Source organism: Periophthalmus magnuspinnatus, chromosome 22 (assembly GCF_009829125.3).
Source record: "Periophthalmus magnuspinnatus isolate fPerMag1 chromosome 22, fPerMag1.2.pri, whole genome shotgun sequence".
NCBI lineage: Eukaryota > Metazoa > Chordata > Actinopteri > Gobiiformes > Gobiidae > Periophthalmus > Periophthalmus magnuspinnatus.
In genome coordinates this window covers 1,339,129-1,363,261 of record NC_047147.1, presented here as the reverse complement: position 1 = coordinate 1,363,261, position 24,133 = coordinate 1,339,129, and positions in this window count along the sequence as shown.

Sequence of the window (24,133 nt, the reverse complement as noted above, 5' to 3'; positions counted from 1 at the left end):
CCAGGACGAACAATGCCCCTCGCGATCACTTCGTGAGTGGCGAGGGCCAATAAAGAAAAACAACACTGAATTAAAGCCGCAAGCGGCATCGAACGGCCCTCGCGGGCCGTGCTTCGCACTCGGCCGACCCGGCACTCCCTGTGGGTGGCGCTAACGCGCCACTTGTCCCTTTTATATTGTGGCTTTGGGCTGCACTTGTCACCAAACAAGTCAAAACACATGTCAAGTGCTGATGCACAAAATGCAAAAACATGGGTTTTCCAGGCATCGCCATGGCAACACCGTGCAACATACAAAGTTGGCACCTCAGACTTTTTTGACGGGGACGACCTGAAGAATCACTGTGCCAAATTTCACATTTCTCAATGAAGCGAATAACTCGTTATAAGAGTTTGAAATGTACGAAAATTTGGAAATTTTCCCATTAGGATAACACTGGCAGTTTGGCGCATCGCCATGGCAACACGGTGCAAAAGACGACATAGGTCTGATTGACTTTATTGATTGGGATGACCCAATGGAATTTTGTGTCAAATTTGGTAACATTTGGGAAAACTAAATTTTCGGTCCTCCATACAAATTTATTAGATGTTCTGTAGGGGGCGCTATCGCGCCAATTTACTTTCTGTGATAATGAGTAGCTTTAGGCCCAAAAGTTTTACAACTGATTCGAATTTGAGCCAAATCGGACTTTGCATGCGCAAACGGGAGCAAATTTTGACTTTTGAAAATTGCAAAAATTCCGATGGAATTTTGCGGCTTCGCGGCACGGAAACCGTAATAGGGATCATCATGAATTGGATAACTTTTGATGCCCCACTTGTCTAGATGATGTACAGTGAATTTCAGCCTTGCAGGTGAAGCGTCTTCAGAGGAGTTGACGAAAATGTGAGGTCAGCTAAAACGCTGACTCGGCATTTTGGAATTTTCAATCCAAGATGGCCGACTTCTGGTGCGTCAGAAGGCGTGGCCATAATAATCTTTTTTGTTTGGCATCACTTGATGAATGCATGTACCGAATTTGGTCGCTGTATGAAAAAGTTGATGTTGACATCTCCCATTGACGTCAAAAATTTGACTTTTGCAGGGGGCGCTGTCGCGCCATTTTTTTATGCCCAATGATGCACCACATAAAAAAATAAATTTTTCACCAGACCTGAATAATGGGCAAAATTTGGTGAGTTTCTGAATATGTTCAGGGGGTCAAATTACTGCTCAAAGAGCAGAAGAAAGAAGAAATAAAAAAAAATTAAAGCCGCAAGCGGCATCGAACGGCCCTCGCGGGCCGTGCTTCGCACTCGGCCGACCCCGCACTCCCTGTGGGTGGCGCTAACGCGCCACTTGTCCCTTTTTTATTGTGGCTTTGGGCTGCACTTGTCACCAAACAAGTCAATTTGTGCTGATGCACAAAATGCAACAACATGGGTTTTCCAGACATCGCCATGGCAACACCGTGCAAAATACAAACTTGGCCCCCCAGACTTTTTTGACGGGGACGACCTGAAGAATCACTGTGCCAAATTTTATGTCCGTCGTTGACGGTAATAAGTCGTTATAAGACTTTGAAATGCATGAAATTTTGGAAATTTTCCCATTAGGATAACATGGGCGCTTTCGCGCATCACCATGGCAACCCAGTGAAAAATATGACATGGGTCTGATTGACTTTTTTGATCAGGATGACATGAAGAGTCACGGTGCCAAATTTCACATTATTCCATGAAACTAATATTTTTCCCATGAATGGGAAAAATTGTGAGGTTTCCCATTAGGATAACATTGGCAGTTTGGCGCATCGCCATGGCAACACCGTGCAAAAGACGACATAGGTCTGATTGGCTTTATTGATTGGGATGACCCAATGGAATTTTGTGTCAAATTTGGTAACATTTGGGAAAACTAAATTTTTGGCCTTCCATACAAATATATTAGGTGTTCTGTAGGGGGCGCTATCGCGCCAATTTAGTTTCTGTCATAATGAGTAGCTTTAGGCCCATAAGTTTTACAACTGATTTGAATTTGAGCCAAATCGGACTTTGCATGCGCAAACGGGAGCAAATTTTGACTTTTGAAAATTGCAAAAATTCCGATGGAATTTTGCGGCTTCGCCGCACGGAAACCGTAATAGGGATCATCATGAATTGGATAACTTTTGATGCCCCACTTGTCTAGATGATGTACAGTGAATTTCAGCCTTGCAGGTGAAGCGCCTTCAGAGGAGTTGACGAAAATGCGAGGTCAGCGAAAACGCTGACTCGGCATTTTGGAAATTTCAATCCAAGATGGCCGACTTCCGGTATGTCAGGGGGCGTGGCCATAATAATCTTTTTTGTTTGGCATCATTTGAAGAATGCGTGTACCAAATTTCGTGGCTCTACGCGAAATTTGACGTTGCGACGTCTCCCATTGACGCAATGTATTTTGACTTTTGCAGGGGGCGCTGTCGTGCCATTTTTTTATGCCCAATGATGCACCACATAAAAAAATAAATTTTTCGGCAGACCTGAATTTTGGGCAAAATTTGGTGAGTTTTTGAAAATGTTCAGGGGGTCAAATTACTGCTCAAAGAGCAGAAGAAGAAATAAAAATAATAAAATTAAAGCCGCAAGCGGCATCGAACGGCCCTCGCGGGCCATGCTTCGCACTCGGCCGACCCGGCACTCCCTGTGGGTGGCGCTAACGCGCCACTTGTCCCTTTTTTATTGCGGCTTTGGGCTGCACTTGTCACCAAACAAGTCAAAACACATGGGAAGTGCTGATGCACAAAATGCAAAAACATGGGTTTTGCAGGCATCGCCATGGCAACACCGTGCAAAATACAAACTTGGCCCGTTGGACTTTTTTGTCGGGGACGACCTGAAGAATCACTGTGCCAAATTTTATGTCCGTCGTTGACGGTAATAAGTCGTTATAAGACTTTGAAATGTACGAAAATTTGGAAATTTTCCCATTAGGATAACATGGGCGCTTTCGCGCATCGCCATGGCAACCCAGTGAAAAATATGACAAGGGTCTGATTGACTTTTTTGATCAGGATGACATGAAGAGTCATGGTGCCAAATTTCACATTATTCCATGAAACTAATATTTTTCCCATGAATGGGAAAAATTGGGAGGATTCCCATTAGGATAACATTGGCAGTTTGGCACATCGCCATGGCAACACGGTGCAAAAGACGACATACGTCTGATTGACTTTATTGATTGGGATGACCCAATGGAATTTTGTGTCAAATTTGGTAACATTTGGGAAAACTAAATTTTTGGCCTTCCATACAAATTTATTAGATGTTCTGTAGGGGGCGCTGTCGCGCCAAATTTATTTCTTTCACAAACATTAGAATTAGGCCGGAAAGTTTTACAACTGATTCGAATTTGAGCAAAATCGGACTTTGCATGCGCAAATGGGAGCAAATTTTGACTTTTGAAAATTGCAAAAATTCCAATGGAATTTTGCGGCTTCGCCGCACGGAAACCGTAGAAGGGATCATCATAAATTGGATAACTTTTGATGCCCCACTTGTCTAGATGATGTACAGTGAATTTCAGCCCTGTAGGTGAAGCGCCTTCAGAGGAGTTGTCGAAAATGCGACGTCAGCGAAAACGCTGACTTTGCATTTTGGAATTTTCAATCCAAGATGGCCGACTTCCGGTGCGTCAGGGGGCGTGGCCATAATAATCTTTTTTTTTTTTGGCATCACTTGAATAATGCGTGTACCGAATTTCGTGGCTCTACGGCAAACTTGACGTCGGGACGTCTCCCATTGACGCAATGTATTTTGACTTTTGCAGGGGGCGCTGTCGCGCCATTTTTTTATGCCCAATGATGCACCACATAAAAAAATAAATTTTTCAGCAGACCTGAATTTTGGGCAAAATTTGGTGAGTTTTCGGATATGTTCAGGGGGTCAAATTACTGCTCAAAGAGCAGAAGAAGAAGAATAAAAATAAAAATAATAATATTTTTAGCAAAAACAATATATCCGATAACATTATAAACACATATTATACGTTTTTTGAAAGCTCTCGACTTTCCCCACGTCACCGTGGGGTCAATGGCGAATGACGAGCGCGTTAGCGCTCGTCATTCGCCATGGCGTCGGGGTCCACCATTGACCTCCCATTGACTTCCATTCATTTTAGCAGTAACAAGTATGGCCCATGCCGCAGGCATGGCGGCTTGGATAGGGCTCGATGCCAGGAGTGTGTTTGGGGACATGAGCGCTTCGCGCTGCGTCAGCGTCAACATTGAGTCAATGGGCTTCGCCCATTGACTCAATGTTGACGCTGACATGCTAGCAAGAACAAATATGTATGTCCCATGCCTACGGCATGGGTTGCTAGGACACAGGAGTCTGTGCAGGGGGCGATGGGGGACGACTCCTCCTATTGACGCATGTCAGCGTCAACATCGAGTCAACATCGAGTCAATGGGCAAAGCCCATTGACTCGATGACATGCTAGCAACAACAAATATGAAAACCCATGCCTACGGCATGGGTTGCTAGGACACAGGAGTCTGTGCAAGGTCGCGGTGCTGCCACGGGGCCACGGGGCAACGATGAGTGCTTCGCACTCATCGTTGCGGAAGCAATAGGCCCTACGCCCTGTAGGGGCTCGGGCCTAATAATAAACTTCTGCCTGGTCGTGCAGGTGACATACATAGGGTCCATTTTACTTTGTTTGACACAAAAATCATATTGTTAGAAGAAGAAAAAATCCACGACTGTGTGTGTGTGTCGGTGGGTGTGCGTGTGTGTGTGTGTGTGGATCAGTGCGTGTGTGGATCAGTATGTGTGTTGATCAGTGTGTGTTTGGATCTATGTGGGGGTGTGTGTGCGTGTGTGTATGTTTCAACTTTACGTGTGTGTGTACATTTCACCTATACATGTTTATGTGTGTGTGTGTTTCACCTGTACGTGTGTGTGTGTACATTTCACCTGTACACATTTCTCTATGTGTATGTTTATTTTTTCACCAGTACGTGTGTGTATGTGTATGTGTGTACGTTTCACCTGCACGTATGTGTGTGTGCGTTTCACCTGTGCGTGTGTGTGTTTCACCTGTACATGTGTGCACGTTTCACCTGTACATGTGTGTTTCAGGGTCAGACCCAAACGCCAGGTCGATGCATGAGGAGTCAGTGGAAGACTGTTTATGTGACAATATCAGAAACAGGTGAGGCCCATTGTACAATATTACATGATTATAAATGAGTATAGTGTGTAGGGATGCAACGATCTGATACTGGTTATCGAATATTGGCACTGATACTGAAAAATTTGCTAGATTCCAAATATTAGTTCAGTCGATACATGATTGGGCATGTACAGTTGAAACCAGAACATACACTATTTACATACACTATTTAAAAAGATACATGTTTTTTTTCTCGCTGAGATGAAATCAGACTAAACTTTTCCTGTTTTAGGTCATTTAGGATGACCGAAATAATTTCTATTTGCTATATGCCAAAAATAATGAGAGAAGGATTTGGTACCATTGCCTTTGAATCTGACTTGGGTCAAATGTTTTGGATATCCTTCCACAAGTTTCTCACAATAGTTTTCAGAAATTTTGGCCTATTCCTCCTGACAGAACTGGTGTCACTGCATAAGTCTGTTGGCCGCCTTGCTCGCACATGCCTTTTCAGGTCTGACCGTACATTTTCAATAAGATTAAGATCAGGCTTTGTGATGGCCACTCCAAAATATTGACTTTGTTATCCACAAATCAAAACATAAATAATCACAATCATCATAAAATGAACATTAAAACAGAAGAGTGCATAATAAAAACCTTTCAGTGCACAGCTGAACAGAACCATTTTGAGCCTGGATTTAAACATTGTCAACGTAGAGGCCTGTCTCACATCTTCAGGAAGACTGTTCCAAGTTTTAGCTGCATAAAACTGAGATGCCGATTCCCCATGTTTAGTCCTGACTGTCCCCGAAGTCTTTAAATTGCGAGATGGTTCATATGGCACTAACATTTCAGAGATGTACTTTGGTGCTAGGCCATGGAGAGACTTATACACAAGCAGAGCTGCTTTAAAGTATTCTTTGAGCTACAGTGCTCATACTTATGTGCTCGTACTTCCTGGTTCTAGTCAGGACCTGAGCAGCAGCGTTCTTTAGCCACTTTGTAACCAGTTTAGCAGTATGCTTCAGGTCATTTTCCATTTGGAAGACTCATTTGTGCCCAAGCTTTAACTTCCTGGTTGATGTCTTGAGATGTTACTTCAGTATTTCCACATAATGTTCTTTCCTCATGATGGGGTGAGTGGTTCCTTTGATGTAAAACAGTTTGAGTGCCTTGAAGGTGAAAAAACACTATATAAAAATGTGACCATACCTAGAGCGCTCTGATAACCCAGTAATGAGATCTGATTTGTGGTGTGTGTTTTCAGCACAAGAGAAATCAGATCATCAAAAACACCTGGTGACACGTGTCAGCGAATCAGTGGATTTTTAGAATAAAAATGAAAGACCAAGTACAATTCATTTAACATGTCTTAGCCACATGACTTTGACCTTTTTGCATAATTTCTTTGTCAAAACCTGCATAGATGGGAACAGTCTGAAAGAGATCAGATTACTTACATCAAACCAGACTGTTTACATGACATCTGAAAAATCTTCAGAAATCAGATATTGATCAGATTTTTCTGTGCATGTGAACAAAGCCAGTGTGAAATCTAGGGCTAATTGTGACTAGTTGACTATAAAAAAGTAATCTTAGTTGTATTTTTATCATTGTAATCATTATGTAGACTATACAGACTCTAAAACACATATGAAAAGACCTTAAAACAAATAAATTAAAATACAAAAGCAGACCTACCTTCTCCTTGCCATTTACTCTTTACTCTTAATCTTTGTTCGTTTATTTTCAAGACGCCATTTTGCCGATCAACCCCCGTCACTGACACCGGTACATGCCCACTGCTCTGTATATTCTTCATTCTCCAATTTTATTTTCTTAATCTGTGATACACATAGGATACAGCAGCATCACATAGTTATTTTCGTACAAATGCAAAAAAAAAACTTGCCACTCGCTAGTAGTTCCATTTCATTTTTTGCAGGTATCAACACTAAAAAAGTCCCATTCACAGGACAGAAATAATCCTTTCCTGAATATCTTGAGCTGTATCAGAACAAGTATAAGACACATAGACTAGTATACACCCATGGACCACTATGGAACCTACCTGGACCACTGAATGTTGAAAATCACATTCTGTTGGCAGAAGAAAGTGTGTTTTTATTATAATTGTGGTAGTCGAATCAGTATTGAATATCAAGTCTATTCCTTAGTATTGAAATTTTAATATCATGACAACACTACAATAGCAATAATCGCTTGAGTAGTTGACTACTAAAATAATGGTTAGTTGCAGCCCCAGTGGGATCCTTATTTGTTTTTTGTCTCAGGTTTGTGCTAACGGAGGAGGAAGAGGAGGACTCTGAGGACGCTGGTTTCTTCTGGGATAAGCATCGGCGTTTTGACCTTGTAGCGTTTGTGGAGATGGTGTCTCTGTTACTGCGCTCGGGCCTGGTTCTGCGCTGCTGTGTGGAAAACACTGCTTCAGGCTCTCTGTTAAAGCTCTCCCTGGAACATTTCCCCTCTCTGCTGCCTCTGAGTGTTCTGCTCCTGGACAGTGGCGCCCCCTTCTGCCCCTAGGACCACGACTGCTGGTCCCGGTATGAGGAGGAGAGGAAGAGATAGCCAAAAATAGATCATATCTCCATTGTAACTAACTTTGTTAGATGAAGCTAATGCTAACTGAAATTAAAATGAATTACTGATGTTAAAATAGTGTTAATATCTGAATTATCTTGTGATTATATTTGTTTTATATGTTCTATTGTCCGATATAGATTAGTTTAGCTTCAGTGGTGGATGAAGTACTCAATTTTGTTACTTAAATAAAGAGGTAAAAAGTTACTCAAGTAAAAGTAAAACAATCTACTTAAGTAAAAGTATTTAAGTACCTGTTTAAAAATGTGTTTAAGTGTTAAATGTAGTGATACTGATTAACAAAGTCAGGATGTTACCACAAACATAGTAAAAATAACCCCTCAAATCATATGAAAAGTACTTTTTATTTTTCAGTCCAGTTAAAAAATGTAGTGGAGTAGAAAGTATCCACTGTAAAATGCAGTAAAAGACAAAGTTTAAATCTGTCAACAGGAGTGAAGATGTTTTGCTGCTCATTTAAACTTTTGCTATGATCAGACCTGGACGACTGAGGGATTACACAGGCACTGTAAAATGTACTTACGTACAGTACAGATGCCTAAAAATTCTACAGTACTTTACTACTTTGTTACCTTCCACAAATATGTACTTTTATAAGTTATACGTTTCCTGTGGTGAAGTATTTACATTGTTGTAAGGCTCTACACTGTCTGTGATCATCCATCTGTAACTTGATAGCCGACTAGACGACAGCATGAAAAGGACCTTACAGCACATTCTCTGAAGTCTGGCCAATCAGAGCAGGCCATGTGAGTTTGTCACTTTAGCAAGGAGCAGATACAGCCGTGGATTGGGACAATGTATAAAATATGATCTGAATATCATTTTTAAGATGGTTAAAACAATGTGAGGTTTCTTTGTGTCACTGTCGCCCCCTGTAGGTACGACGTGCTGTTCGAGGCGGTGGGGTCGTACGTGGAGAGGCGTTGGGAACCTTATGGTTCTTGTTTGGAGCAGGCCCGAGCACTGCTGGAGCTGGCTAAAGCAGACAAGCCGCTGTCAGTTTTCCTGGACGGCGAACTAGAAGCAGGAGTCGAGAAGGCCGGGCAGTTTCAAATCAGTCTCTTTATTCAGCAGATGCAGGCATCAATCGAATGAAACACCAACTGTCTCCTGTTTTACATCTCTACTGTGGCTCCTTATATACTAGTTAACACACGTCATAATTCCTCAATAATTAGCTAGAAATGTACAGCACGCAGATTGTTATCTGGGTTCAATGAAGACAAAGTGCACAAAAACAAGCATTTTTAGCTGATCTTTCAAAGTATCATCATATATGGAGGTTCAGGGTACATATACAATCTCATGCCACGTTGGCGCACACGTAAACAGGAGTACAAAGTATGATTTACCATATTACATGGAATAATAATCTCACACCGCTGATGCGTGTGACTGGTACAGATAAATATCAAATCAAACTTTAGTGTTACTAATACTGTGAAAAAAACACCACGATTTAAAGGATTCATATCAGGCTGCTTTCTGATCTATGTTCTAATGTTGTTTCCTGATCACAAACAGACCTGGAGTTGTGCTTTTTTTCATTCACACATGTTTAACACACAAACCCTGCATATTTAGACTTCTTTTTCATATTTAAAGTTCTTTTCTCAAACTGAGCATTTTGAGCTTTGGAAATGTAGACAGACTAATAATGCAGGGTTATTCAAACGTGGGAATGAAACAAAAAATGGGTATGTTTTTGAGGAGGTAACAGCATTATGACATGGCTTAAAGATCAGAAGAGTCTTTTTTTATATAGGGCCTTTAATGAAAAATTAAATCCTTAATGTTCTTTTGTGTTACCAGAAATGTTACAGTATGTGACCTGGTTTATGAAATAAAACTGTATGAGTGAAGTAAAGTAAAGACAATAGAATGTAATTTTCCTGATTAAATGGTAGTGTTTTCTTTTCTATTCCCATGTGGCCTTATATCTGTGCAATCCCTCAGCGGTCCAGGTAGGTACCATAGTGGTCCATGGGCGAATACTAGTCTGTGTGTCTTATACTTGTTCTGATACAGCTCAAGAAAAAAAAGCTATTCAGGAAAGGTTATTTCTGTCCTGTGAATGTGACTTTTTAGTATTGATTTCTGATCTGGTTTTTGAATTAACTTAATAATCTGGACATCCTCAGAGACCGGCCCCTCTCCTCCTCTGGACTACAGCGGGCGTCATGTCTCTGCTCTCCGGGACTTCCACAGCAGCTCCAGGGCCCAGGAGCTAAGTGCGGCCCCATTGCAGAGCCTCTGTCGGGGGGTGATCCGGAGAGCACTGAGACCCTCTCCTCTGGAGCCTAAGGTCTGGACACTGGACTTACCCCTCGCCCTCAAGGACTACCTCCTGCTGAGCGAGCTGTGGCCCATCCTAACTGTGCACTAAGGCTGTATGTCACAAACAAGTCTAAACACTCAAGTAAATATAACGGAGTACTACCCTCCTCTGTTCTGGGATCTCTTACCTAACCTTCCTTATTACTTATTAATAGTAGTGTTGTCACGACACTAAAATTTTATACCAATACCAATTCCGATTCCAGTTTTTATTTAGACAATAGAATATCTACTTTCAATACTAGTTTTAGTATCGATCAGTATCTGTGACAGTAGGTGAACAGACTGAGAGGAGCGTGTCACCGGAGCTCACACCTCATCATGTGTGTTCACAAATATGTTCTGTCCTCTGCACTTTTACTCTTTGGATCAAAATGGTTGAATCTGCAGAAACCAGCGTCTGCAGCTGAAACTGAAATGGGCCAAACATGAAGTGCAGAGGTGACTGCTTTCACATCTACAGCTCAGAGTCATCCAGGTTTAATGCTGGGTTTGAGGAGACATCACAACATTCAATAGGCCAGACAAACAATTACTTCCCGATTTGAAGGACTTTGAAAAGTCCTCACCAGGTACTCACAAAGATATAATATTTTGATTTGAATTGCTTAATTGGTATGACCACAGAGGGCGGTTGCCATAGCTTGAAACCCATGATTTGTCTGTTTCTGCTTGGAAATACAAGAATGAGCAGGTCCAAGGAGCATAAATTGTGACGAGGGAGCCTATTTCTTATCACACACGGGATAAAACGCCAGGCACTAGATGGTGTACACTTCAGACTTTCTTTGCAGTGCCTGACTTGCATTTATGGATATATGTATATAAAATCTATATGTGTAAAAAACATATTTTATGTTTGTGATCTGAATTTGTGGATCACCTAATTTGTGCATTCTTCACCAACATTTGTGAAACAAACTTTACACATTCCATGAAAAATCTATGCATAGCATTGGACTCAAAATTGTGATTTATTTTCTGATGTGGAGTTACCACACGTGGCACATGTGGAAAAATCTCAGATTTTGAATTAATTGTTTTTGCTGCATCAATAACTTAATATGACACATTTTCTCCCCCACAGGGTGGGTACCCTACTCCGCTGTTAAGTGCCTTATCCCATGTGTGTGATATGCTCCTTGAACCAGTTTGTTTTTTAATTTTCAAATAGAAACAGCCAACAGACAAACAAGACGCTGTGGGATACAGTAGGGGGCGTATGCTTCCCCTACTGTCTGACAAAACCATGTAAGCTGCCTACAAAACAGGTCACTACACCATCACGTTACCCTTCTGAAAATGTCCCTAAAATACATATATACATATATGTATTAGTTATTATTCTGCCGTTTTGTTGTAAATAGTGTAGTTCTTGTGTCTTAGTGTGAAACCAAAAAAAAAATTGATGTTAAGTATAGTGCTGTATGTATTAGTTATCATTCTGTTATTTCTGTTGTAAATAGCACGAAAATAGTGTGGTTCTTGTGCTTTAGTGTTAAGCAAACAAACAAAAAAACATATAAATAAAATGTTAGGGATCAGATGTTTATTTATTTATTTATTTAAAAAAGGGACAATGCACATTAATCAACATTACAAAAAAAATGTAAATGTGCCCGAGTTAGCTGACTAGAGCTAGTTTTCATCGGTTGTCCCCAGGCCAGATGTAACAAGGCAACCTACAATTAAGAGAACATTCAAAGATAAGAATTAAACACAACAATATAATGTGGACATAATTAAAAATATGTATGTAATATGTATATTGTTTTCTGCTCCCCCTCTTCTTGTATCTTGTGTGTCCCCCCCCTCCCCCCATGAAAAAATAAACATCAAATGAATAAACATCAAATGAATAAATTAAAATTAAATAAATACCAAAATAATACATTAAAATGAAATATAAAATGAAAATTGTAAAATTAAATATTAAAAATCCCCCCCCCCCCCCCCAAAAGCAAAAAAGAACAAACAAACAAACAAAACATCTTTCAAATAAAATTCTTGAAACATACATGTTGTTTTGTGATTCTTGCCAAATGCCAATTGAGTGAGTGAATAAATAAAATAAAGTTACTTAAAATACAGTTTACAGTTTTTGTCCTTTGTGTTCAATGCGACCCACTCCCCCTGTGGAGTGTAACTCTTTCAGATGCCCCGATGACGGCTGGACCCTCTCCTCCTCCCCGCCTGGCCCTCCTCCTCACCTGGCTCTCATCCTCCTCGCCCGGCTCTCCTCCTCCTCGTCTGGTCTTCCTCCTCCTCGCCTGGCCAATTTTTCTTGTTTTGTCTGATTTTTCTTGTTGTTTTGTTTTTGTGTGTAGGCAGCACGGTGGTTGAGTGGCAACACTCATGTCTCACAGCAGAAGGTTTGGTTCGATCCCTGGGTCGCCAGGCCTTTCTGTGTGGAGTTTTTCATGTTTCTCCCCGTGTCTGGATGGGTTTCCTCCGGGTACTCCGGTTTCCCCCATCAACCAAAACATGAACGCCCTTCGAGACAACTGTTGTTGTGATTTTGGGCGTTACAAAAATAAATGAATTGAATTGAATTGAAATGCACTTTGTTCAGTGGAATAGTTCTTGTGAAATATATAGAACAGTTACAAACTAATAATACATTAACTTCCAGTACCTGGTTTTCCTGATTAAGAGGTCACTATAGTAGCATTTCTGTACACTGCACATAGAGCTGTTTTGTGTGGAGTTTGGTTCGGTGGGTTTCAATGAGCAACACACTAAACTTTGAGGTGAGAGAATTTTGACCAGTGAGCAGCTACCAGTTTGATGTAGCGCTGCACTGCTAGAAAATAACTTACAATAATAAAATGAAATGAACTGGCATGGCATAGAAGGTAAACAGCGCCCGCTACTGGTATTAAAGTGGTTTAGCCATACATGAAATAACGAATCGTTAAACTCCAATATTCCACTTTATGTACAACTAATCAGTGTTCTCTGGTTTATAGACTATGAATGTAAAAATGATATTGGAACACGGCCAGAGTCAGAAGTGGGACGAGCTTGAGAGAACACTGGTATGAGGCGAATGTAGCCTACGCGATGTGATATCTTTTATAAATACTGAGCGCAAAATAGGGTCTCCAATGGAACGAACAGTTTCAGTAAAGAGAGTACTTTTATGACACAAACAGTGAAGATTTGGGTAGAAACTTACCCCGTTTTGTGACATTGTCTCTTTTTCCAGTAGAAAAAGAGACCTTTTCTGCATTGAAACTTTTTGGAACAAATGAACCTTCATAATGGAACATGGAAATGGAAATGGCAATTACCATGGCAATTACCATGGCAATTGAACAGCCATCTTCTGAGTGGAGCCAGAGCTAATTTGTGATTAAAAAATGTTTTTAAAATGTATTTTCTACACTTTCAAATATCGTTTTACGCTTCCATTTCAAAAGACCTACTTTCACTGGTTGATTTTTTTTTGTCATTTGTTTCATGGAAAACCTATATTGCCTAGTCCCGTCATCATCAGCACACTGAAGTGGCAGAATGACTGGTGGATCAAAAATGAACAGGCTGGGTGCTGAGTATGAAGGTACATTTACCTCATGCCGCTGTTCTCTCAAGCTTGTCCCACTTCTGACTCTGGTGTTTGTCAAGATCAGGTGACAAATCAGTACTGATGATCAATATAGTAATTATATAAAAGTTGTAGGGTGAAACAGGAAGGATGTGACTTTATTTACCCTACATGCAGTGCTTGGAACTAACAGAATAGACTACATTAGCCTAAAGTTTCTCGCTGCCATCAAGTAGTATTTACTTTGAGGCGTCCAAAGCGTTTTTGATGCCCCAGTCTGAACGAGGCATAAAATTGAAGGACAAAAAGCTATTGTTGCTATTGTATTCTATGGGATTTCATTTTTCTTTTTCCTAGGAGCAGAATGCTGATCTGGAGAGGGCTGTCAGGAATCTGATCACTTGTCTACAGACATACAACTCATCAACAGAGTAAGAATATATGAACCAATAGATGACAACACATTGCTTTTTTGACATATTAAAGTAATTAATAAATTCAGTCTATTTTGTTGATCTAGGTCCCCACAACCTACCACATCTACTGCCATTCAGGAAATGACAAGGTGATAAAATTATATATATATTTTTATAAATAAGTACGTACCAAAAAATTGTATTAATAATTAATTAAAATTGCAAGATTGAAATCTGTCAACTGCACAAAACTGAATACATTTGGTCACTGATCCAAGTGGCTTTTTCCGTGTTTTTTTTTTTTTTTTTTTTTCAGTTCATGACTAGGCTCTAGTAAGACTTCTTTTTATATTGACGCTACCTAGACGACTAAGGGATTACACAGACATGCTATTGCTTGTAAACATAATATGGACCTGCCTCTTACACACTGCCTCTTGGACTGTTTTACCCAGTAGACATGATCAATAGCAATTCTGCAGCTGCAGTGATTTAAGAAAGAATATCTATCTACAGCCTCCATGTTTAAAAGTTCAAAGCAGTCTTTACATGCATGTTCAGTAGAATGCGATTGGCTTTTATTAATAATAATAATAATAATAATAATAATAATAATAATAATAATAATAATAATAATAATAATAATAATAATAATAATAATAATAAATGTATTATTCATATTGTCATAGGACCTCATAGTAAGTCAGTTTTATTTTTGGGAAGTAATAATTTCCATGTTTATATGTCCATGCCTTCTTATATCTACATGCATACAGCTTCCAGGGACATACAGAGCACTTGTGTATCCATAGTCCAGGCTCTCCAGAAATCCATAGCCTGGGCCAGTGACCCTGAACCAGGAGATGTAGAGGTAAGGGAATATTGTCAACTTTATGTGCTTGCAAAATCACACTCAGTTATATTCCGTGGTTACTAATGCATTTGTGGTAACATTAGTCTCCATTTTCAAAAATGTTCTCATTCTTTCAGGATCATTCCCAGCTATAATTGCTGGGAACCAGAGGAAACAAAAGGCACCAGCTCCACTTTGCAAACCAGCTGGTGTTCTGGATTTTCTTTTTTTGCCTGGAGAGTGAGAATTCCCCAAGAACATCAAGTGATGAAGCTGCTCTACTTCAGGTGGGGTTAGGGAGAAGAGTCATTCAACTTCAAGAGTGCAGACCACCTAGAGGTATGTACTTTTATAGCACAGCGCTTTGCATATGGCATGGCAAATCACCTTACAGTTTGTATCTAAACAGGGGCACAGGTCAAATCATTTGGAGCAGTTCTCATCAGTTCAGTTTTCAGGCTCTTTTCAGAACACAACTGCAATTTACAAATGTATATGATCAGTGAATTTTGAGGTTCAGTCATCAGATTTATAAACTTTAATTTGATGACAAAATTTTATAAACTGTGACCATCATCCAGAATACTCCCACACTTTTAAACGTGTAGTGTGAGGGAGTCACAGACCAGTAGGACCAGTATCATGGTTTGAGACTGATGTAAATGCTGTAAATATGTGTCAAATGTAACAAAACCATTCAAACTTCAAATCTGTGCTTTTTAGCAGTTGGTATCTGAAATGTGTCATTCTCAGACCTCCGGCCAGTGTTATGATGGTTAGATAAATATTTTGTACAGATTCACAAACTTCAGTTTCAGTAAATATGCCAAAGCAATTGATGACAGGTCCAGTCTGACAAAATCAAGTGTAAGCAGACAAACAGGAAATTGACTTAATCATTTGCAGTAAGTGGATTGTTTGCAGGTTAAACAATGACTGACAATTTCTGTTTTAATCAGAAAAATGTGCCAAAGCAACTGGGGAAAACTGCTAACATTTTGTAAAAAATAGAATTGAAATTTCACACTGAATTTACAGTATTTTATTCAAATACCTATGCTGAGCATAAAATATATATATATATATATATATATATATATATATATATATATATATATATATATATATATATATATGTTAATATGTCCCTTAAGCCCTCTCTGTTGCTCAAACTGTGCAACACCACCAGAATGTTTTATTTTAAATCACTGGAGTGCTTGAGGAAGCATACCCAAGATTAAGAGAACTGTCTGGAAGACAGCTTCTTCAAAAAGCCTCAGGTAGGAAGACAGTCGTACAACTACACTTTCAATCTTTCCTCTTATTTTCAGGACTACATTGTCAGTTTTAGAGTAATGCACTCGGTTCTGCATTGATAATTTCACATTGAAATGTTTATAAAGCCTTTTGGTATTTTATTTTTATAAAAAAATAAATACAGCAGTTGTCAATCATTTCTTTGTCAATATCAATAATTTATATGCAAATGATTTATGTCAATGCTAATAATTTGTCAATCATTTATTTACAGCATTCATTTTGGTGCTTTATTGTGTTTTGCACAGCAGTAAATTCATTCTTATACCATTTAGTGCCACACTGCTTTTATTTTAATAGTACATTCATCAACATGTGAATTTAAAACAAATTCATTTGTGAACTGATTTTCTAATGAATTAGTAGCACCTTGAACAAGCAATCAAACAGTGTTTGAACACATCTTGAGGAGATCCTCAGCATGTCCTTATTGGGCAGGGAGATCATTACGCCCTGTAATGATAATAGGCCCTCTATTAGGAATTAGTTATTGTGAGGAATAGTCACTTTACAACTTTTCAAACAAATATTTTTTTTTGTTTTAAACAAAGATTAAGCTATTCAAAGTACATTTCAATTCAAAGTTAGCATTTTAGAGAAAACTGAAATAGAAATTCTGAAACTAATACAATATATACTTTTCATATTCTTTTCGAAACATGTTAAAATGTTTCACTATTTATAGAGAATTTGTAGTTTACATAAAGAACTAACTTATGATTTATTATGTTCTGTCTGAACTGAATTGCCCTGCAACCAGCTGATATACATAATACAGCATTACAGATCTGAGGAGTAGATTTTACTTTATGAAATATATTTGTTAGTGACCGGGGGAAAAAAAAAAAAAAACTACTATGGCACATTTTTGTCATCAAATAGGAACACATCACAACTCAACTAAATAGATGTTCGCACCAAGACATTCAGATTGCAGCGGATCCACTGCAGATCTCAGTCCTTCAAACTCATGTGGTTCAACTGGATTTTCAACATGAGGTACTTGTATGCCTGTCTCGCTTGAAAGGCCATTACTATCCCAATATGTGTTGGATTTGTAGAACCTAGAATACACAACCGCACCAAATTGTAATGAATTAAAAAAAATAAATAAATATGTCTGAATGAAGATAGCCAGCCAAACCTCATTCCAGTCTTCAAACTGGTAGTATTGTCCTAGATGCAACAGCTGATTTGGTGAGCGATTTCCCCCTGTAGAAAGGGGGGATGGCAATCCCACCCATCCCTGAATACATCCAGATGAGCTTGAATGAGTGGGACAAGGGCATAATGGCAGCAAAACAGGTGTAGACTGTTGGATATGTCAAGATTCCCTTCCTCTTCAAGCTGGTGCAGGACATCATAGAAGCGGCTTGTAACTGCTGTGAACACATCTCACCACAATCTTTCAATCCTGTAACAAAAAGCAACAAGTAGCATATTCCATTGCTCCTAACTCCGCTCAAAGCCTGAGATTTTGACTTATGAGTTCCCCACAAATACAACTAGAATAAACTTCTTGACTTCATGAAGGTGTACTACAGCCCTGTCGCAAATAAAGATCAACAATCAGAAAAGTGTGCACAAACCCATCTACACCTGACGGGCTGGGGCAGAGGTGCGAAAATACTAATGAGCCTCTGCAAGGGTAGAAGTGAGGACATGCAGCTGTGTGGAGGGAGAGGCAGGTGATTGATCAAATCTCCAGATGGAAGGAGTGAATGATATACCTCACTTCTTGACAATGAATTGAAATTGTCCAGATGGAAGAAGACCATCTGTGTGTTTTACCTTTGGTTGTGAACACTTGCCTGCAGTGTAGCTACTTCTCCCTGTTCCTTGGACAGAAAACATCAAATGAGCATTCTCCACTCCATGGTCTGCTCTGACCCTACAAAAGACAGTACACATTATGTAATATGTCTATAGGTTAATTCTTTGTTTTTTCCTACTCTTCACACATTTTTCGGGTTTTCTGCTTAAAGAAAAAAATATAGAAAAACTATATAGGCTACAGACAATTTATGACTCTCAATCCGGCATTGCTCTTAAAACAGTGTCCAGACTGAGCGAGACTGCTCTAAGAGACTGTGCTGTGAGTCCGCTTTTTTTTTTTTTTTTTGCTTTCTTGAATTTGGATTCAAAATTGAAAAAGAAAATACATGTACATTGACAGAGTATAGGCTTCTTTTCTTTCTAGCTTGAGGATTTGACCTATTGTGCATGCTTTAAGTTAATGGAGAAACATGCAAACTCACACAAAAAGGCGTAGTGACCTGGGAGTCAAGCACAAACTGGCACCTGTGGAAGGGTTAGGTTGGCAAAGTCAAAAGCAGACACAGTGACCAACCTACTTGGTCACCTGAATCTTGCACAGAGAAGAGGTAAATTTTACACTGAAGCAACCCTCTCCATTTGTCCAGGCTGGGGACTGGCACAAAGGAGACACACAGCGCCCCTTTGTGGCTGGATTAAACCCACCTCCCAGTGCTTGTGCAAGGTTAGTGAGTGATATTAGTAGTGTTAGTAGTTAGTCAGAACATGCAGAGAAAATGCAATGAAAGAGGGGCTGTTAGTCAAAATATAGTACACAAAATCTGCAAAGAACGTTCATACACGAGTTTCGATAAGATCAGCTGTACTCTCACATACAAATTAAAAGCTGCAAAACCTGTGAAATCAAAAGGTTGCTCACATATGAAAGTTGTTAAATACCATACAGCTGATCTTAAATTTGGTTTAATAAACAGTTTACCTTTTCCCTGCTAAGCTAAAATTAATTACACAGACAAGCAACCTGCAAAATCAAAAGGTTAGTAAAGCTGTAAAAACTCAAACATTGGGACAAAAGACATTTTAGGCAGTACAGTGGTGCAACAGTTAGCAGAACCTTGTCCATCTAGATAGTTGACCATCTTGATAGTCGAACTATGAGCCTGTCTGACCTCTACATCTTAGTAGTACTAGCAGTAGTAGCAGCAGCAGCAGCCATAATATTTCAGGCTATCTGTGTAAACCCTCGGTGATCCAGGTCTGATCCTTAGCAAAAGATGTTAAAATATGTCAACTGAACAAATCGTTGTAAGAGTGAAGACGTTTCACTGCTCATCCAAGCCGCTTCTTCAGTTCTGGTCAGATTGCTGGTGGCCACTCCCTTACATCTATCTGAAGGGAGGGGCTAACTACAATGAAATTGTAAACATCTATTGTCTCCAGTTTCAGCTGGAACTACCCTATTCAGCTCTTAATGAGCCTGCTATTGTTCTCTCCCCCATGTCTCACTCCATCCTCATACGCAGAACAATGAGGTTACGTCAACCCTCGTCCGTCTTCAAGAAACCCCTTTAACTGACCTTACCCGATCATGTAAATGAGTTGTGTTTGTTTTTGTGTGCCAGCAGTTAGGAAGAAAATAAAAATACACAAAGCACACACTGTAAAAATTGAAATAGGATTAGTCATTATTAAAAAAAGTAGGATTTTATCTCAAACAGGGACTGAAGGTGAGCAGGGATGTCTCTGTGTCCATGGCCCTTGTCCATCTTAATAGGGTCAGACTGCCTCAACTAAGTTGTACCCTTAAAAAAAACAAAAAACAAAAACCTACCTTTGCCCTATAGTACTATTACTAGTATCACCAATGCTACTATTCATAGTAATCCTATGGCTCTCAATAGTGACATTCAACCCTTGTCAATCTTAAAGACTCTCTCCCCACCTTTTACCCTACCATACAAGTGAGTCGTGATTGTGCGTGTACAACATGTTTAGACAGCTAGCAGACAAAAACAAAAAGAAACCACACATTGTAAACATTAAAACATGGTTAATCATTATACGAGTTGAATTTGCCCTCAAACAGTAACAGAAGGTAGGCAGGGCTGTCTCCTCCATGTTCTTGGCTGTCGTCGATCTTAGGCTTACAGATCAAGATCAAGATGGACAAGGGTCTGTCTGACCCTACGTCATACCCTAAAAAATTCTACTCCTAATGCAATGGCTGCTACTACTACTACTCCTACCAAACAACCCTCATCCATCTTGAAGCCCCCCCTTCACCTGACCTGAGTGAGAACCTGCCGGACCCGGTTACACTACTAATATTACTGACTGATACTACTAGTTCTTCATCTACTACTACAACTATCATTACTAATGCTACTACTAAAGGTTCTATTATTTCTAGTCCTACCGTATAACCCTAAGACATCTGAAAGGCCTCCCTTTAACCTGACAATTGAACCTCTCTCTCCCCACCTTTAACCCTACTATACAAGTGAGTTGTGATTGTGCATGTACATGTTTAGACAGCTAGCAGACAAAAACAAAAACAAATCACACACTGTAAACACTGAAACATGGTTGATCATTATACGAGTAAAATTTTACCTCAAACAGAACCAGAAGGTAGGCAGGGCTGTCTCCTCCATGTTCTTGGCTGTCGTCCATCTTAGACCCTTGTCCATCTTGATAGTTGATCTGTAAGCCTCTCTGACCCTACGTCATACCCTAAGAAAATACTACTCCTAATGGCATGGCTGCTACTACTACTCCTACCAAACAACCCTAATCCATCTTGAAGACCCCGGTCCATCTTGTAGCCCCCCCTTCACCTGAACTGTGAAACTGTTTTGACCTATTTCTGACCCTACGATTCAAGTGACTTGTGTGGGTGCTCCTACTATAAAGCCCTATTCCATCTTGAAGACCCCGGTCCATCTTGAAGCCCCCCCTTGACCTGAGCTGTGAAACTGTTTTGACCTAATTCTGACCCTACGATACAAGTGAGTTGTGTGTAGGTGCTCCTACTATAAAGCCCTATTCCATTTTGAAGACCCCGGTCCATCTTGAAGCCCCCCCTTCACCTGACCTGAGTGAGAACCTGCCTGACCCTGTTGCACTGTTACTGACTGATAGTACTAGTTCTTCTCCTATTACTACCACTACAAATGCTACTGGTACTATTATTCCTAGTCCTTCCCTTTAACCTGACAATTGTACCTCTCTCTCCCCACCTTTAACCCTACTATACAAGTGAGTTGCGATTGTGCGTGTACATGTTTAGACAGCTAGCAGATAAAAACAAAAACAAATCACACACTGTAAACATTGAAAAATGGTTAATCATTATACGAGTTGAATTTTACCTCAAACAGAAGGTAGGCAGGGCTGTCTCCTCCATGTTCTTGGCTGTCGTCCATCTTAGACCCTTGTCCATCTTGATAGTTGATCTGTAAGCCTCTCTGACCCTATGTCATACCCTAAGAAAATACTAATCCTAATGCCATGGCTGCTACTACTACTCCTACCAAACAACCCTAATCCATCTTGAAGACCCCGGTCCATCTTGTAGCCCCCCCTTCATCTGAACTGTGAAACTGTTTTGACCTATTTCTGACCCTACGATTCAAGTGACTTGTGTGGGTGCTCCTACTATAAAGCCCTATTCCATCTTGAAGACCCTGGTCCATCTTGAAGCCCCCCCTTGACCTGAGCTGTGAAACTGTTTTGACCTAATTCTGACCCTACGATACAAGTGAGTTGTGTAGGTGCTCCTACTATAAAGCCCTATTCCATCTTGAAGACCCTGGTCCATCTTGAAGCCCCCCCTTCACCTGACCTGAGTGAGAACCTGCCTGACCCTGTTGCACTAATGTTACTGACTGATAGTACTAGTTCTTCTCCTATTACTACCACTACCATTATAAATGCTACTGGTACTATTATTCCTAGTCCTTAGCTTTAACCTGACAATTGAACCTCTCTCTCCCCACCTTTAACCCTACTATACAAGTGAGTCGTGATTGTGCGTGTACATGTTTAGACAGCTAGCAGACAAAAACAAACACAAATCACACACTGTAAACATTGAAACATGGTTAATCATTATATGAGTTGAATTTTACCTCAAACAGAAGGTAGGCAGGGCTGTCTCCTCCATGTTCTTGGCTGTCGTCCATCTTAGACCCTTTTCCATCTTGATAGTTGATCTGTAAGCCTCTCTGACCCTACGTCATACCCTAAGAAAATACTACTTCTAATGGCATGGCTGCTACTACTACTCCTACCAAACAACCCTAATCCATCTTGAAGACCCCGGTCCATCTTGTAGCCCCCCCTTCACCTGAACTGTGAAACTGTTTTGACCTATTTCTGACCCTACGATTCAAGTGACTTGTGTGGGTGCTCCTACTATAAAGCCCTATTCCATCTTGAAGACCCCGGTCCATCTTGAAGCCCCCCCCTTGACCTGAGCTGTGAAACTGTTTTGACCTAATTCTGACCCTACGATACAAGTGAGTTGTGTGTAGGTGCTCCTACTATAAAGCCCTATTCCATTTTGAAGACCCCGGTCCATCTTGAAGCCCCCCCTTCACCTGACCTGAGTGAGAATCTGCCTGACCCTGTTGCACTATTACTGACTGATACTACTAGTTCTTCTCCTATTACTACCACTACAAATGCTACTGGTACTATTATTCCTAGTCCTTAGCTTTAACCTGACAATTAAACCTCTCTCTCCCCACCTTTAACCCTACTATACAAGTGAGTCGTGATTGTGCGTGTACATGTTTAGACAGTTAGCAGACAAAAACAAACACAAATCACACACTGTAAACATTGAAACATGGTTAATCATTATATGAGTTGAATTTTACCTCAAACAGAAGGTAGGCAGGGCTGTCTCCTCCATGTTCTTGGCTGTCGTCCATCTTAGACCCTTGTCCATCTTGATAGTTGATCTGTAAGCCTCTCTGACCCTACGTCATACCCTAAGAAAATACTACTTCTAATGGCATGGCTGCTACTACTACTCCTACCAAACAACCCTAATCCATCTTGAAGATCCCGGTCCATCTTGTAGCCCCCCCTTCACCTGAACTGTGAAACTGTTTTGACCTATTTCTGACCCTACGATTCAAGTGACTTTTGTGGGTGCTCCTACTATAAAGCCCTATTCCATCTTGAAGACCCCGGTCCATCTTGAAGCCCCCCCCTTGACCTGAGCTGTGAAACTGTTTTGACCTAATTCTGACCCTACGATACAAGTGAGTTGTGTGTAGGTGCTCCTACTATAAAGCCCTATTCCATTTTGAAGACCCCGGTCCATCTTGAAGCCCCCCCTTCACCTGACCTGAGTGAGAATCTGCCTGACCCTGTTGCACTGTTACTGACTGATACTACTAGTTCTTCTCCTATTACTACCACTACAAATGCTACTGGTACTATTATTCCTAGTCCTTAGCTTTAACCTGACAATTGAACCTCTCTCTCCCCACCTTTAACCCTACTATACAAGTGAGTTGCGATTGTGCGTGTACATGTTTAGACAGCTAGCAGACAAAAACAAAAACAAATCACATACTGTAAACATTGAAAAATGGTTAATCATTATACGAGTTGAATTTTACCTCAAACAGAAGGTAGGCAGGGCTGTCTCCTCCATGTTCTTGGCTGTCGTCCATCTTAGACCCTTGTCCATCTTGATAGTTGATCTGTAAGCCTCTCTGACCCTATGTCATACCCTAAGAAAATACTAATCCTAATGCCATGGCTGCTACTACTACTCCTACCAAACAACCCTAATCCATCTTGAAGACCCCGGTCCATCTTGTAGCCCCCCCTTCATCTGAACTGTGAAACTGTTTTGACCTATTTCTGACCCTACGATTCAAGTGACTTGTGTGGGTGCTCCTACTATAAAGCCCTATTCCATCTTGAAGACTCTGGTCCATCTTGAAGCCCCCCCTTGACCTGAGCTGTGAAACTGTTTTGACCTAATTCTGACCCTACGATACAAGTGAGTTGTGTAGGTGCTCCTACTATAAAGCCCTATTCCATCTTGAAGACCCTGGTCCATCTTGAAGCCCCCCCTGACCTGACCTGAGTGAGAAC